Below are 16,724 nucleotides of genomic sequence, written 5' to 3' on the forward strand. Positions count from 1 at the left end.
ATCTAAGACAGTTGGATAAGGCAGTACAAGTATTTTGACACAGTAATATATCGTTCCCCTCTCTAAAATCACTCCTTTAGAAATCATTAGGATTCTGGCAGTCTTAGTGAATTACCCTTTGTTCACATTCGCTCTGCTAAAACAGAGTGTTCCCAAGCACTGCTCTCATTATGGTATTTTGGCTGAAACGCCCTGTCTGTATTCACAGTGCAGGCCTATAGGGCACTTTAAATGAAGCCGGGTTTAGGATATGTTTTCAGTGATAGGTAGCATTGCAGAAAATCTCGAACTTTTACTATACAACAAGAAGACAGGTATACCTACAAAACCTTCCTGAGGGCAACGTACAAAACTTACTTTGACAGTACAAAGACCTTTGCCTTCTTCTTCTAGTAGCTCTGACTGGGTGTTTTTTCAGGAGGATAACCACTTAGAAGATCTTTGCCCCAAATAGGATTGGCATTCCATAAATACCTGGAAAATTTTATTTTATTGATCAAGAGACATTGCATTAGCATTAGTCAAAATACCATCATTTATGAAGACATTGCAGAAGTTGTAAAAGTTGTAACTGTGTGTTTTACCCCCAAACAATATTATTTTTATTTAGAAGGACCTTATCCAGAGACTCATTCTAGAATCCAACCAAAAGTGATCATTAGAAACATACTCCAGGAGCTGAATAACTGAATTCGTTTGCATTTCAGAAGTAAAAAGAAAGTGACTCTTCACACCTTTTCCTTCCTGCTGAAAAATAACAATATGGAATAGTTTTTTAATCCATATAATTACTGACATAATCTTTTTAATTTCTATTTCATTATGACCTTGACAACATGCAAAAGAAAGTTGTCCCATTTGAAATTTCAAAGCAGGGTTTTATAGTGAGAGGCTTGACCAGCATTTGAGATAGACTTTGAAACCACAGAATTAAAGTCAAGAAGCTGAATTAAACACAGACCATTACCTCAACAGCAGCCAATCAAACTGACAAATCATGGACTATAAAGCCCTTCTTTTTAAATCATGCAGGTCCCTGGGGCTTGGCCTTATTACATATTTTTGCTCTGATGCTGATGCCTACAACATGCCACAGGCGTTAACTCTTGAAAATAAACTGCATTCTACATCATGCCAAGGGAGGATGCACACAAAGAGATGCAAGAATGTGAACTTAAATGACTTGTGAAATAGTGAACTTACCTGGACTGTAGCCTCAGTGTTTATTTGCTTGTGAGTTCCTTATCTATATTCTTCCAAGAAAAAAAATCAATTAAACAACAAAACTTTCAGGTACAAGGGCTTTAAAAACAAAACAAAACAAAAACAGAAATTGCATGGTGGCACAAGTGGAATGCGCTTTTAAAGAATGAAGGCATTGTCACACTCACTTACAGCTACCTTGGGTAATGAAGGTTTAAATTTTTCCTCATTTGGAACTGGCACTTTCCATGAAATGTTTCTGGTCTTAGATTACCCCTTCCACATTCAGAACTACTGGGCAGAAAAATTCATGCATCACTCCCTTTTGCCTTGCAATGACAAGAAGGGGGGGGGTACACATGAGAACGACTGTCTAGGGATCATCTAGAACTCTAACGACTGACCAAGATGCACAACAATATCTAGATGGACTGCCCCAGGGGCAGAGCAGGGAAGATGGCATCAGCACTCCCTTTCTCTCTATGAAAGGAAAATATGACTTTGTCCCCTTTTGGGAAAAAAAAGCTTACTTTCATCTGTGTACACAAGTGCTGATCCAGAGCAACTGAAATCAATACAAATATTTGCCTGGACTTCAGAGGACCCTGAATCAGATCTATAGCCATTTGATCTAGCTGGCATGTGGATGTGGGGACAGAGTCAGGCTCCCTGCATTCCTCCTGGTTCTTTGCCCTCCTGTTCACCCCATCAGGCGAGGAGTGTCTGCACTGCCAGCACCGGGCAGGAGGCACCGTCCCAGTAGAAAAAGCAGTTGGGGAACCACAAGGGTGTCAGAGAAAGAAAGTGGTGGGAAGCTTATTCCCCAGTGATGCTGAGTAAGGATTATGCTTACTGTTTCCCATCTGATCACTACAAAACTATTTATAACTGTTCTTACAAGAAAAATATACAACACATTAACGAATGCTATATAGCAAACAGCTGAGTCACCATGTCCCACCCTCACATTCTCCAGCACTTGAGCTCAGACATCTAGGAAGTGCCAGAAACAATAATGCACTTTTATAAAAGAGTGTGTATATCTTTTAGACAGATGATATTTGCCTGCTGTTGGCTGCTGGAGTCATAGCCTTCATCTCAATTAAGAATGGTCACAAATATTCCCATAAACTCAGTAGTGGTCCAACAGTGTGGTGTGAGCAGACAGATGTGTGACACAGAAGTCAGAACAGAGCTGGCAGGTGAGCCAAGGAAGTTTTGGCTGTCCCTTGGAAAGGGAGACTTCTGCAATGCCATTCACATCTTCTTCAAAATTAACTGCACAGCAGTGACAAAAAAGGCTAATTTGTAAGACTTCCCAGCCAGGAGGAAAAGATCCTGTGAGATGACTCTGAACAGATGGACTTTGCAACTTCAAATGCTGAAGTCTACTTGTTAAATAAGAGTTAAATTCTAACAATTGTGCAATCGAAAAATATGGCTTAAAACCTGACTTCCAAATCTAACAGACCTGTTCTCATCTCTTTGTAAATTCTGAGAGCCTTGCCTAGCTGACCGACTGCAATTGTTACCAGCCTCAGCCTCAGTCTAATGCTCTATGATGCCACTTGGGTTTCCTCCCATTTTATTACATGTTCCCTTCTAAAACACTGCTCCCAAACAACAGCCTTTAACCAATAATGCATTTTTCAGTTATTTGTTAAATGAACAATGTTTGGTTTAATATTAATCATTTGTCATATGTTTGTCCAGGAAGAAGGTACACAGAAGCTTAGAGACTAAGGTTTGTAATTAAAAATGTTTCCCATCTAGTGACTAAAGAACTATTTATAATTGACCCTGTAGGACAACATATAGGATACTAATGACACAAGAATTCCTGTAGATTAGATGTGCCTTATTCCTGCCCACAGAATACTTGCCTGTGTACCCCATGATACATTTTAATGCTATTATGTTTTAGATCCCACTCTCACACCTCTAGGGGTGACACTGTTCCAGTAAGATTAGTGTTGGTGCTGATATGAGATCAGCTTGCTTGGAAAAGAGAAAAGTTATGTCCAGAGCTATGCAGGACTAAGGAAAAGAATATGAGAATAGGAGGAATGTCTGGAGACGAGTGTGACAAAGATGTGGTATGAAGAGGCAGGTGGGAAACAGAGAGGCCTCTAATATCCAGCACTATCTAGGAAGGAAAGGGGGTGTCCAGAATGGTGGAATAGGAAAACTTTCTGGAATATAGAACTTCATCTTGGTTTATCATTGCAATCTGTACATTTTTTTTGTTTATTTCTTTTAACCATATTTGTTCCTATTTGACATGTAGTTGCAATTACAAAGCAAAATTAGCAGCCTAATTTTAAGAAAAGCCAAGTCACATCAAACAAAGCCCATTCCACAATGCAGGAATGGGCTACCTGGGGAGGCTCAGGAAGCTATGAATAGATAGTATGGAAGTCACTTTATGTAGAATAAAAGATAGACAGGGATGTCAAATCCGACTTAGTGTGAGTTAGTCTTTTAGGCCTCAGTTAAAGCCATAACCTTGAAGCCATAACAAGGTGTAGGTGTTAAAATATGCATACAGACTAAAAGAGGCAATTATAGAACAAAAGAACAAAACAGAAAGGACAAACAGTGATGGTAGCAACAAATATCCTTTCTTGTACCTTTCAGGAACATTATATTCTGAACATCATATTTGTCAGAATGCTGGTCTGAGCAAAAGTTTTCATTATGCCTCAGAAAGGCATAGCACAGATCTCAGTTCAAAAACAGAAACCTGTCACCATGAAAGATAAATTTAGGTCCTTGGGACTCCACAGCCTGTAAACTGTTGAACTGGGTTCCACGGTGCCTATATATTTTTGGGTGTATCTGTGAGAGGCCCTGATGCAAAGTTATCAGAAGTAAATGCAAGTCTGCTATAGAGGACTATTCAATACACTTTAGGGACTGGAGTTCAAAACTCCAAGTTAGGTCAACATTTCCTTTTTCCTTAACTTTAACTACAATCACTTTGTCCCTTCTCCCCTTCCCATGTGAAATGAGACAAGGCTTTCAATCTTCTTTCAAAGTGCTCTCAAGTATAACTGTTAACCAATACACAGGGTTACTTCAAGATACTCTCTACAGTCTTTTGTTATTAATATTTTCTTGACTTTTTTTCCTTGTTGTTGCTCTCCAACATTGTTAAATATTAGGATGGTAGAGGATAGAATTTACCCCATAAAAGCTTCCTTGAAATGTTCACTTCATACACTTGGGATCTATGCTCTTCATTTTTGTGACTAAGAGCTGCCAGCACTCTGTCCTGCCCTTCGTTAGCTGAGTGCTTTTTGGAAAGACACCTTACAGAATCACAGAATCACAAAATGTTTGACTTTGGAAGGGACCTCTGGAAGCCATCTGGTCCAACCCCCTGCTCAAGCAGACACCTAGAGCTGGTTGCCCAGGACCATTTCCAGGTGGCTCTGAAGCTCTCCAAGCAGGGAGACTCCACAGTCTCTCTAGGCAATCTAGACCAGTGCTCTGTCACCATCACAGTGCTTCTTGATGTTCAGAGGGGGCTTCCTATGTTCCAGCTTGCACCCATTGTCTCTCGCACTGGGTACTACTGAGAAGAGCCTGGCTCCATCCTCTGTGCACCCCCCATTTGGTTATTTGTACACATGGACGAAATCCCTCTCAGCCTTCTCTTCTCAAGGCTGAACAGTCCCAGCTCTCTCAGCCTCTCCTCATAGGAGAGGTGCTTCAGTCCCTTGATGATCTTCATGGCCCTCTGCTGGACTTTTTCCAGTATGTCCATGTCTCTTTTGTACAGGGGGGCTCAGAACTGGACACAGTACTCCAGGTGTGGCCTCGCCTTCTCTTGATTTCTTTTGCACTTGCTCTGTTAGCACTCTCTTCCACAGGAAATTTTGCCTTGGTCACACATGGAGGCAGAGAAACAGAGTTTATCCTGAAAGGGACTCTCAAACTGACATATATGGAAGCATATCATAAAACTTGGACAATCTAAGTATTAAAAACAACTGAACAGACAGAACGAAGTCATAAAATAGCTGGTAATTTATTAAAATCTAGACAACTGCCAGTTGCTTCAGGTTAGATTATGCCTTTGTCTAAATTCTCATAAAAAGTAGTAGCAAACCTCCAAGCACTTCTAGGGGCTGTGCTGGTTTTGATTCCTGCTGTTCATCGTTGTTTACCCTGCACAGATCAGCCACAAGAGGAATCTTGTTTTTTCACATTTTCTGTTCACTACAGATCAGTTAACATCAAGAGTGTTTAAACTGAACTACTCCTTCAGCCCCAAAGCAAGGATGAAATCTGTTATAGAGGTATGTCTCTTCATCAGAGCCCTCTGTGATTCCATCTTCCAGAAAGGTACAGTTTAAACAGCAGGATCTGCCTAAAACCCCTGTCTAGTCCCCCAGATTTTTTGAATAATCATGAGGAGAAAGGCAGCTAAAATGCCGTACTCACAGAGAACCTTGTCAGCTAGAGATTACTATCAGGGACAGGGAATTTTTGCATATTTTAAAAATATTAATTCCACAGGTTTTTATTTTTAGATTTGCTGAAAGGCAAAGAAAAAGAAGAAAAAAAAAGTTCATTTTACATAATTATATACATTTTCATTTGTTAAAAGAAAATAAAGACATCTAAACTTTTCTGTCTATCATTTAATCTAAATGAACAAAACCAAACCAAAGCAACCCCTGCCTGCTAATACAAGGTTTAAGGTAATAGATTCACACATAAGTCAGAGGTTCAAAAAAGCCCAGCAGATGTACTCTAGATACGTCTACTACTTCCTTGAGTTTATGAAGAAAATTTACTGCAGGTGCCTGTAAAATGGCAACCATAGATGTCATTCAGCACTTGAAACACTGTGTGAACAGTAGCAGTGGTTGAGCTGCCTGGAATAGGCTGGTCAGCCCATGACATCTCTGTTAACAGAGAATTTTAAGAAGAAGGCAAAAAAACGTTTGTCCAGAATTACAGGTCTGGCCTTGGGTCAGAAGAAATGGCCTAGGTGGTTTCTATGTGGCTGTTTTTCAGCATATTTTTGACATTTTTTTTGACTGAAATAATAGATAGTTAGGGTGTGGCTTTTTTTTTTTTCAGACTTTGGGTTCATGTTAGATATAACTATGTTTATAGTGTCACTTGCTACACCAAACACATTGAAAGGTGAGGAAATAGGACTGGATTTCCTCTCGCATGAGAATCCTGTTTCCTGCTATTACATGCTTTGTGTCATATGACTTTTTTTTTTCATAAACCTGTTGAAAATCAGCTTTAAAGCAGTTGTTTTCCTTCTTCACCCTCTTCCTTTCGCAACCCTTTTAGACACCAACAGTACAGAGAAGGCCACGACAGCTTTCTAATACCTCAGTGCAGAATGCGAGGCTAACGAGGTAAGCTGCCCTCAATAGTACTGAAAGACCAATTTTAAAAGTTTTCAGAGAAGGGGGATGCTTGATAAAGTGGTCCCAAATGTGAATGAAAACAGTCTCATTTATCTGTAATGGATTATTTGGATTGCAGTTGAATTTATAGCTGTATATCAGCTTTGCAGTTATCTGTTTGAGAGCAGTGCATCGCAAATATAAACTGTGCTTGAATACTTAGGTCACAGGCGGGAGTAGTTTGGCTGATGGGAAATGTTGCCAGAGCTGTGGCTTATTTAACTGGTCATATATCCCTCCATTTATTTATTTATTTGTTTACTTATTTATTTAGCACTGCAGTACAATGCAGTAGAACAATCAAACAAGGGAAAATAGAGAAGAGAAGGGTTCATAAGATTGTAAGTATTGTTTAAATCTTCCCTGGGAAGGTATGATGCCTAGCAAGTCTACCCCAGTTTTAGAGAAAATTCTCTACAAGGCCATAAATCAACAAAGAATATTAACATTTTTGGAGGAATGTAGGACAGTCCGTGAATGCACAAAGAATAATTTTCCTATTAGAGAATCCTATGCATTCTTATGCAAGGTTATCATTCCCCATTAAATCTGCAGGACTTTTCCATAAGAGGACATTTGAAAAGAAGTAATGGGTTCATACAGTGCTAGCTATATCAAAACAAGAAATAGGCCTATTTCTTTTGAACACATATCCAAACCAATTTCTCATCAGATATAAATCATCCTGAATCAACTGAAGTTGATTAATACTAGGTTAGGAACCCACTCTCAAATTCTATCTCATTGGCTCAGAAAAGATTTGCAATATTTATTTTTCTCCCCAAAGACTGAATTCATGTAAGCTGAACTTTTTCAGGAAGGCCAACACATGGAGTTGAAGCTGATATACTGCCTATTTAAAAGACTGGATGTGATCAAATAAAGATTTATTTATTTACTTTTAATCCCAGAAGATGAGTTTCAGAGAGTTAAGCCTAGCTACAGGATCTTATAATATAGCATATATTTCACAATCTCCTTGTGTCATACCTTTGTTGAATCCATAAATTAAGTGGCACTTGAAAAAGATGGTCCTTTGACATTGGAAGACCTCTTACTCTTGAAAATGCTCTTGACCCAATGGGAAAAATAAAATGAAAAGTAGAAGCAGCAATACTCAGGTGAATTCACTGGGGCAATGAAGGAGAACCTCAGCAATGAATCTGAACTCAAAATGAAAAGACTAAAAAGGGGACAGGCCTTGTACCCAAACACATGAGACTAATCCATCCTAACAGTCCTGGAGTTGCCAAAGAAAGGAGAAGATGAAGATGAGGTGCTGGCAACGGGTCAGAGAATGATTTTGGAAGCACAAATACCAGAGTATTAGATGAAAGAAAATTTAAAAGCAGTGGGAGTAAAATATTGGGTCACAGAGGGAAAAAAATGGGCTGAAGAAGAAAGGTTCAGAAAAAAACATCTGCAAGCAGCACTAGTGATGGGGGAGAAAAGAAGCAGGAGACACACACCCAGGTGCACCATTGCCAAGCAGCCTGAAACAAAAACCAGCATCATTTGTGTGGGATTTTTTTCTCGCTCTTGCTCTTTAGATCAAAAGGAGAGCAGCAATGCAATCTGCTCTTTGCGCAGAGCACTTTCAGCCAAGGGAAGGAGAGTGCACACACTGGAACATCTGTTCCAAGAAGCCACTTGAAAAATAATCTTATAATAGCATGGGGAAAACATCTGTGCAGCATGCACCAGACCACCAGTAGTGCAGCAGTGGAGGAGTAGAAGGGGAAAGGAAGACAGGAGGGAGTGAGAGAGACAAAGTGGAACAGGATTAGGTCAGGGGCAAGTACCCCAGTGAGGGGCATGACCCACATGTGAAGAAACTGCTCATTTGGTGTCTTTTCTCTTCTAATCCTCAGCAAGAGGCAGACAGATTTCTCACCCACTGAGCTGTGTTTATTGGCAGATATTATTCAACATGTGCAGCTTTGAAAAATCCCAAACTACAATCAACGTGTTTGAGAGGCTGCACGAAAATCTCCCTGCCCTTGGCCTCTGCTTTAGCCCCCACCCCTTCTTCCTCAACTTGCTTTATCTCTGTTGATACTGGGATAAATGTGCTCAAAAAACTCTCACTGCAAGCTCAGGTATGGAGAACTAATGAATCTAAATCACATTAACATATGGAGAACTAATGAATCTAAATCACATTAACATTGTGGATGAATTTGACCTATTGTGTCTTTAATAAGACAGGGTCATTTGTTTTCATCTTCAGTCTCAAAACAAACACCTAAAATCAGAAAAACAAAACAAAAAAAAAAAAACAAAACACCATAACCATCAAAGAAACATGCACACACGTGCAGTTTGCACTATGTTCTTGACTTGTCCATTCATCTGCTTTATTTCAGGAGAACTGTAGACATAAAGCCACCCCTACCAAGAGTCAGTGTCACGACAGTAGTCTTCTTCCCTACACCTTGTGACACATTTTGCAGGTTTTTAAGAAAAACGGTGTTAAATTTATTCAGCCTTTGTTTGACTGTTCTCTAAACAAGAAAAGACTGCCCAAATGTGTATCTTCTTGTGAATGAGAAAAAGAATCAACAGGTCTTAAAAATAAAACCTACATACAAACATTTAGGTGATTTGACTAGGTACATAAAAATGAACAGGGAGGTACTAGGAGTTGAAGTACTACCTGTGTACATGTAGGTGTAACCTTCTGTTTCAGTGAAGACAGGAGAGAAAGGCCAGTGTCCCCCACAATCAGATTTCACTGTGGGAAAAACAGTAGGGAAATGTAAATGTTTATTTTACATGTTAGTTGTTATGCTGAATTGACCAGATACAATGACACCACAAATTGGGTAGAAGAAATACTGCATATTAGGACATAAGAGAGATAGGTTTACCTATCTACAAAGGCAGGCACAGATGGTAATAAGGAAATTAGACTGCTACACTGGAAGAGATCCCTGGGCAAAATGCAGAGCTACAATTAGTAAGAGGTACCATGCAAGGCTCTTCTTTATATCAGTCCTGTCTTAACGTTGCTTACATACCCATTTCTTCCATACCATGCTTATAAATGCAGTAAGAGGAAAGGCAAAGAGTAAAAGGGACATGCTAGGAAGTTAGGAAGAGGAATTGAGTGAGAGAGGAAGAGGCAGCTTCCCTCCAGACTCTGGAACCAATAAATGACTTAGTAAATAAGGAAAGTGTGAGAAATCAGAAAACACCCAGGATCAAGACTTTCTTCTGCTTGATTTACAAGGAAACAAGCTTCTTAACATGACTGACTGTTATGTTCCTGATGCAGGTCTTTCCCATTTCTAGCAATGCTTTGAGAGCTTTCCTTCAATAGAAATTTAGTATTTTTTTCTTTTGAAATCTCAAAAATTTACAGTGGAAGAAACTTACTTTTTTTTCAGTGGTCATACCAACTCTCAAATTAGTTTTACCAGCCTAGCTTCCACATGCCAATGCAAACTAATGTATGTATGACAAGCTTAAACAATGATAAAAGGAACACCCTCAAAGAAAGCTGTCCAGTTTTGAATATATTGCCCAGGTGTAAAATCATACCTTCAGTTAAGTAGGTATGACTTACTACAGAGACTAGGGCTTTGATTAAAGGCAATTTCACTCCAACCTTTTATTTCTTGAGCTACAAATCCTGTGAACTGAGATTATTTCCAGATAAGGGATGTGGGAGGGGGAGTCAGAGGAAATGAAACTGGATGTATAGGCGAGGGCACACAATAAAGGCGTTGTAGGTAAAGATAAACAGCTTGAATTTGACATGGCAAGTGACAGGAAATCAATGGAGTGCTAATGTGTGGGAGGAAACAAATATGACTTTAGCAGAAATATTCAGGACAGATGTGAAGCAGAGAATAGAGGAACCATGGGGCCTGACAGGAGAAGCTTACAATAACCAAAGCAAAAACATCTGAGACACTGACAGCAACCTATTTAGGGAGTTTACTCTTTTCTCTCTTACAGACAATTCAAAATTTAAGTGAGCTGTTAGGTGTTACGTGAGCTCAAAACATTTAACTGCTCCAGGACTAATTTTATGTTACAGTGTATTGTAATTGTGCCATGGGTTTTCAAAGAGAGAACATTGTACAAGCCTATATCTCCCCTATTCCCTAGTCTCATTCCTCAGCATGGTTATCGACTGGAAGATCATCCAAGAGACCAGTATTCAGAATACCCTCCCATTCATTTAATTAGTAGAAGTATCAGAAATCCAGCTCTTTAATCCCTTGGTTGGGAAGCATTTACTTAGGGTGAATTGCACAATATGTTTCACTAGCATTAATGTTGTGCCTGTTTTTCTCTAACCCTGAAAAGTCCTTCCATTAATCTACACTGATGATCAATATTCCATGGAATTAGAATTTGGCAAGCTCCTTGTACAAGGAGCTTGTATTAAGACATGCTGGGCCCTAGCATGGGAAGCATGATTACCTGCAAGAGGAAACAAGAACTTCTCTACCTCCTTTGCGTGCTAAAAGAACCATTACGAAAATGGTAGAGATGTCTTCATTTCAGATTCCTCTTTTACTGAAACTCTACTGAGCATTCTTAAAATTTATCATCTCATACATTGAAGGTGAACCCTCTTCCCTTCTGAGGCAGTATTTGTTTCCATAGCTCCCCTATATTCATATGCAACAATAACATCTTGTAAGGGTATTATAGTTACTTCTGTAACTCGTTTAATCCAAAACTTAGAAAGAAAAACATGGAAAGGTAAAGCTATCGGTAGCATACAGCTTTGTTACCCAGACAGAGGCGTATTTCCCTGGTAGTACAATCAACTTTGTTCAGGGCAGTCTTCTTCAAAATTCATCAATGCTCTCTCTCAACAATCAGGGCATGTGGCTTGCCTGTTGACACATATTTAGAATTGTCTGCTACCTAAATAAAAGTTTCGATGGGCATTATGGTGTTCAATAACCAGTGTCTTCTTTGACAAATGGTGGGCCTTGTGCAACTCCAGTGCTTTTTTCCCCAGCCTGACAAAATCTGCATTTTTATCCCCAGGGGTAAAGGGAAGAGCAACTAAAGTAACATATTACTGTTTTAAGATTTTATATATATATATATAGCTTTTTATTGTTTGTTTTGTTATTCAAATTGCCCTTCTTGTCTCTTGAAATTAAGCAAGAGGACAGAAGCAGAGCAGAACATTTTTACCATAAGCTTACTATAGCATAGATAAAATTGCTTCTTAAAAATACAATATTGTTGATTAATGAGAAGAGAGGAGAGGAGAGGAGAGGAGAGGAGAGGAGAGGAGAGGAGAGGAGAGGAGAGGAGAGGAGAGGAGAGGAGAGGAGAGGAGAGGAGAGGAGAGGAGAGGAGAGGAGAGGAGAGGAGAGGAGAGGAGAGGAGAGGAGAGGAGAGGAGAGGAGAGGAGAGGAGAGGAGAGGAGAGGAGAGGAGAGGAGAGGAGAGGAGAGGAGAGGAGAGGAGAGGAGAGGAGAGGAGAGGAGAGGAGAGGAGAGGAGAGGAGAGGAGAGGAGAGGAGAGGAGAGGAGAGGAGAGAAGAGAAGAGAAGAGAAGAGAAGAGAAGAGAAGAGAAGAGAAGAGAAGAGAAGAGAAGAGAAGAGAAGAGAAGAGAAGAGAAGAGAAGAGAAAAGAAAAGAAAAGAAAAGAAAAGAAAAGAAAAGAAAAGAAAAGAAAAGAAAAGAAAAGAAAAGAAAAGAAAAGAAAAGAAAAGAAAAGAAAAGAAAAGAAAAGAAAAGAAAAGAAAAGAAAAGAAAAGAAAAGAAAAGAAAAGAAAAGAAAAGAAAAGAAAAGAAAAGAAAAGAAAAGAAAAGAAAATATAGAAAATTCTGAGCACTGTAGCTCATAAGATTGCCACTTATCTTTAAAAGTCTTTGCACTGCAGTTTCATTGGACCTGAGGAAGAGGAGTAACAGCTTGCAATGCTGTGACCGTATCCCAGAATTCTGACCTGTACAATCTACCACTGAGCTTGCTTTCCTGTAGAGAAGACTAGGACTAATGAGATCTGTAGGCACACATAAGAGTGAATCCTGAGCCCAGGGAACAGGGTATTAGTGGCTTTTGCAATTCTGAGGGGCTGAAAAGGAGTCAGCTTTAGACATGTAGGTGTAAATGCCGTGAGACTTGTTTCTCACTCAAGAGGTGAGTCCAAGGAGGAGCCAGAAAACCAGAAGCTAAATGGTACTGATGGAAGTCCCATCACTAATAAAAAAAATTATGACTTCATTATAATAAAGACTTCATTAGGGTTAATAGCATAGGAGTTTAAGGTTAATAGCCTAAGAGTCCCTTTGGGTATGGTTAGAGGAGTGAAGAGAGGAGTAAAATCTCATTCTGGCAAAATAAGAAGCTTTTCTGATGCTGTGTGTGAGTATGTGTCACTAGAAGAATAATTGCCAGTAGATGAAAGAAAAGTGAGTGGAGGAGACCAGTTTCTGAATGATGCTTGGTCTCTGGGCAATCAAGGAGTGCAATTTTGCAGTGGGTGAATATAAAATGCTTTTCTACTGTTCCTGATTATTTTGCATTATCACATATATTGCCATATATCTGGGCTGAATTATTGGTACAAGTGTACTTCTTATCCCCTTCAGGAGCGATGTGGCTACAGCTGTACTAATAAATAAAATAGCTTAGGGACGGACCATCCTCCAGCCTTTAGAAGTGGAATGTTCTCAAGAGCAAACCTGTGCCCTTTATAGCTACAGTCTATACCTACCCAAAACAAGGTGGTCTCATCTGTATTATGTTTTAGGAGCAGTCCCTGGCCCTTATTATCCTCTGGACCTCAACTGAGTACTACTTTGGAGAGTACTGTTTGACACGAGTCAAAGCTGTGCAAAGGTATGTGCTATAAGTTAAATACAATGGGCTGCAAGAGGTAAATCTATGGTCAAATCCTAAATCTTGTCCCCGTACTCTATATTACTATAGATGTAATCTGTGGGACCACCAAGTTATGGAAGTTAAAAAGCAAGGAAGAAACAAGGGACATTAATTTGAAGATATTGTAGTGAATTACCTTCCTTGAACTCCCAGACATGCATTCTGTTTCACCAAAGAAAAACTACTAAGACACTAATGGGACACAAAAGAGTATGGAGTCCTTGACTTCAGAATTGTCCTGTTGGTGTCTGAAGATGTGCTCAGGGATTTACAGGTAAGATCAAGTGACTGCTCTCAAGATCTTTCCTAGTGAAGGACTTTGAGGTAGCAGAATCTCCAGAACAGAGATTTTTTCGTAACAGTAAGGACACATCCTCAACACAAGTGATGAAAGGTGCAAGCCTGAAGACTTGTCACATAAAAGGCATGGGGGGTAGGGAACTAAAGTATTCTGAAACAGAGAACTAAAGGCCATTGGAAGACACGTGGCTTAACTCAAACTGAAAATCTCCTTTTTTCCTTGTGTGCCAAGAGGGAAGGTCTTGGCAACAAAAAAAGGCCAGGCAAACAAAGAAAATTGCTTAGTAACTAATGAACAAACTAACAAGCAAAATGACAGAAAAATGATTGCAAGGCCAAAAACATTGCAGCCTGTGATGTGAGCAGAGCTACATCTGAAGCCAAAGGCAGTAGAAGCAAACCAAGAAGGAAGAAGCTCACACCACTTTTCATGACCTCAGTGCAGAGCTCGAATAGAAATAGAGAATATATAGGCTGTTTGAGCAGTGCAAAGGCAAAAAGTACCTTGGATTGAGAGCACAAGACAGTTCAGTATCCCACAGTAGATACACACATGAACCTACACTGGAAGGAGCAATATGGTGCTTTACTGTAAGAGGAAAAGACTGAGTTCTCACTGTAAGTGAAAAACAGAATGCAACCTTAAATATGGCCTCACAGTGGCTCCTACATAATTGCTAGTTCCCTGCTGTGTTCCCTATACAGCAGGTCTAGTACTGACATCTGGTACTAATTTAGGGTTCATCTGCTCCACAAAAACAAACATATTGTGGGGCCTCGTTACAGCATGCTTGTCCCTCAACTTGGTTAAACCACGTTCCATCTTGTAAAGTAGATGTGACATAACTGTTTGCATTTTGGCCCTGAACCATGCTACAGATGTCGTAATGTTGAAGAGCCTGAAGTAGCTTAAACTGCAATGCTGGGGATCTACTAGGAAGCAGCAGCAGTTCCAGCCCCTCAACAATAGTGTCATTAACCCCTTCCCCCCAACTCCATTAGATTACTCCCATCTTGTTAAACACATTGAGCAGCATGAATCTAACATGAGGTAGCTTAATTTTGGCAATATTTTAAGCTGTGGTTATTTGAGATCAGGTCAGAAAGTTTTATGGGGAAGTTATTCTGACCCTGCTCATAAACACATTTGCCATTTCTATGTGTGTATAACACAAAACACTCAAGCAAGAGAGACATGGCTATAGAGAACTTTCTACATTTTTTTCAGACAGACAGATATACACATTCATTTTGATTTAAAATAAAAAAAAAAACACGCTTGGGGGCCAAATGAGGGGCTGCGTGAAATGGGTAAAATTTCATACAAAGTACCTTAGATGCCCCCACCTGCCTTAGCAAAGGATTTATCCCAAATACCTTACTGAGAACCAGAAAATTAATTAAGATTTCATTCTAGGATATTTCAGTCTGTACATCCCAACTTACTGCTCCAGGGACTGCATGCTGACAAAGCTGCTCCAGTTCCAGCTATTGCAGAAACTTCTCACGCTCTGCATGCTGTTCATTCTCATGTGGCATTCTCTTTCACTTTTTTGTTCCAGCTACTGTTTCTCTTGCCAATAAAGATTAGCATAACCTTCAAGAAAATCTGGCAGAAGGTCATGATCATTTCAGGGAGAAGTAAACAGACTGAGAAAAGCATAGAATGAGATTACTAGAAGAGTGCAAGAACTCTTTGCCCACAATGTATAGGTCAGGCTGTCAAACAAAAATATATTGGCATTTAACTCAGTCAAAACTTACATAAACTCTGTTAGACATCTGAGAAGTTGGATGGGTCTGGAATTCAGGGCTGCATTGGACCTTAAAATTATTCACAACCTACAGTCTCTTACCCAAAACAGATCATTTCTCCATTACCTGGGGGGTAAGTAGCAGAAGAAATAATTTGCAAATATTTGGAATGTTTCTATTTTTCATTTTTAAAACAATACACATACTTTGTTATTCTCCATACGGTCTTTCTCTGCCTTGTAACTAACTTGTACACCAGATTTTTATTTTTCCTTTAAGAAAAAGAAGTTGATCATATCAGTCCAGGACTTTTTCCAAAAAACCTGGAGGGAGTGAGGTTTCCATATACTGGGGCCAAAATACAGATGTTTGGCCTAAAATTGTTTTTTTATTATTTTTATTTTGGATTTTGGAAAAACAAGCACACAAGTCTCCACAGAAGAGCACAAGTACATGTGTTCTCTCTATTACACTGGAAGAAAATGTAGCAACTCAAAAGGACAAAATGAGCAGGCCTGCTTTCTCTAAGCAGAGCTTTCAGAAATGGAAAAACCAAGCAGGCAGAAAACAAGTGTAATGAAGGGACTCTGACCCCGCAAGAATGTCCATTTTTTCCAAATGAATCAAATGGTCTAATAAAGGATATTACCTTCCCTATAAATCTTGCCTCACAGAAAACAAAGGAATAAGGATTTCAAAATGCTTCCACAACAAGGAGCAGAACCAGGCTATAGAGCAGGCAGGGCAGCAAACAGGGACAGACCAAAGATGGAGTTTGAACAGTCTGCCAACATGAGAGGAAAGAGCTGAGTATATAGTCCAGAAAAATTGTCCTCTTTGTACCTTTTATAAACAATTACCAGGATGCATCACTGATTTTCACACACACAACCAGAAGTGTGTGAACTTTATCTGGAGTTTGAACTTCACCGACAATTCTTGACACAGGATGGGACTGACTAAATGGTGAAAAAGAGCTAGCTAATGCAGACACTGAAGTATAACTAGAAGAGCTAGCAGCAGAGTTTCCATCAGAATTTGCAAAATAGTGTTTATATCCTTTGCTGTATATATGTGCTTTTGCTATAGCAACAAAGTTGAACAGTCATCATTTTCTATGAGCAAATCTAGCATAATCTGTATCTTGCTTGTAAAGAGAAAT

At 39.5% G+C, this 16,724-nt stretch overlaps 1 long non-coding RNA gene across 1 annotated transcript; it reads right to left on the reverse strand.

Moving 5' to 3' along the window:
• Positions 1–218: 218 nt before the first annotated feature.
• LOC106035819 (uncharacterized) lies at positions 219–9,571 on the reverse strand. The gene is made up of 3 exons (XR_001206983.3): positions 9,298–9,571; positions 1,204–1,253; positions 219–474 (listed from the first exon to the last, which is right to left on the reverse strand). It is a non-coding gene; the product is annotated as an uncharacterized lncRNA (long non-coding RNA).
• Between the last annotated feature and the right edge of the window lie 7,153 nt (positions 9,572–16,724).

The sequence above is a fragment of the Anser cygnoides genome, chromosome 1 (genome assembly GCF_040182565.1).
Source record: "Anser cygnoides isolate HZ-2024a breed goose chromosome 1, Taihu_goose_T2T_genome, whole genome shotgun sequence".
NCBI lineage: Eukaryota > Metazoa > Chordata > Aves > Anseriformes > Anatidae > Anser > Anser cygnoides.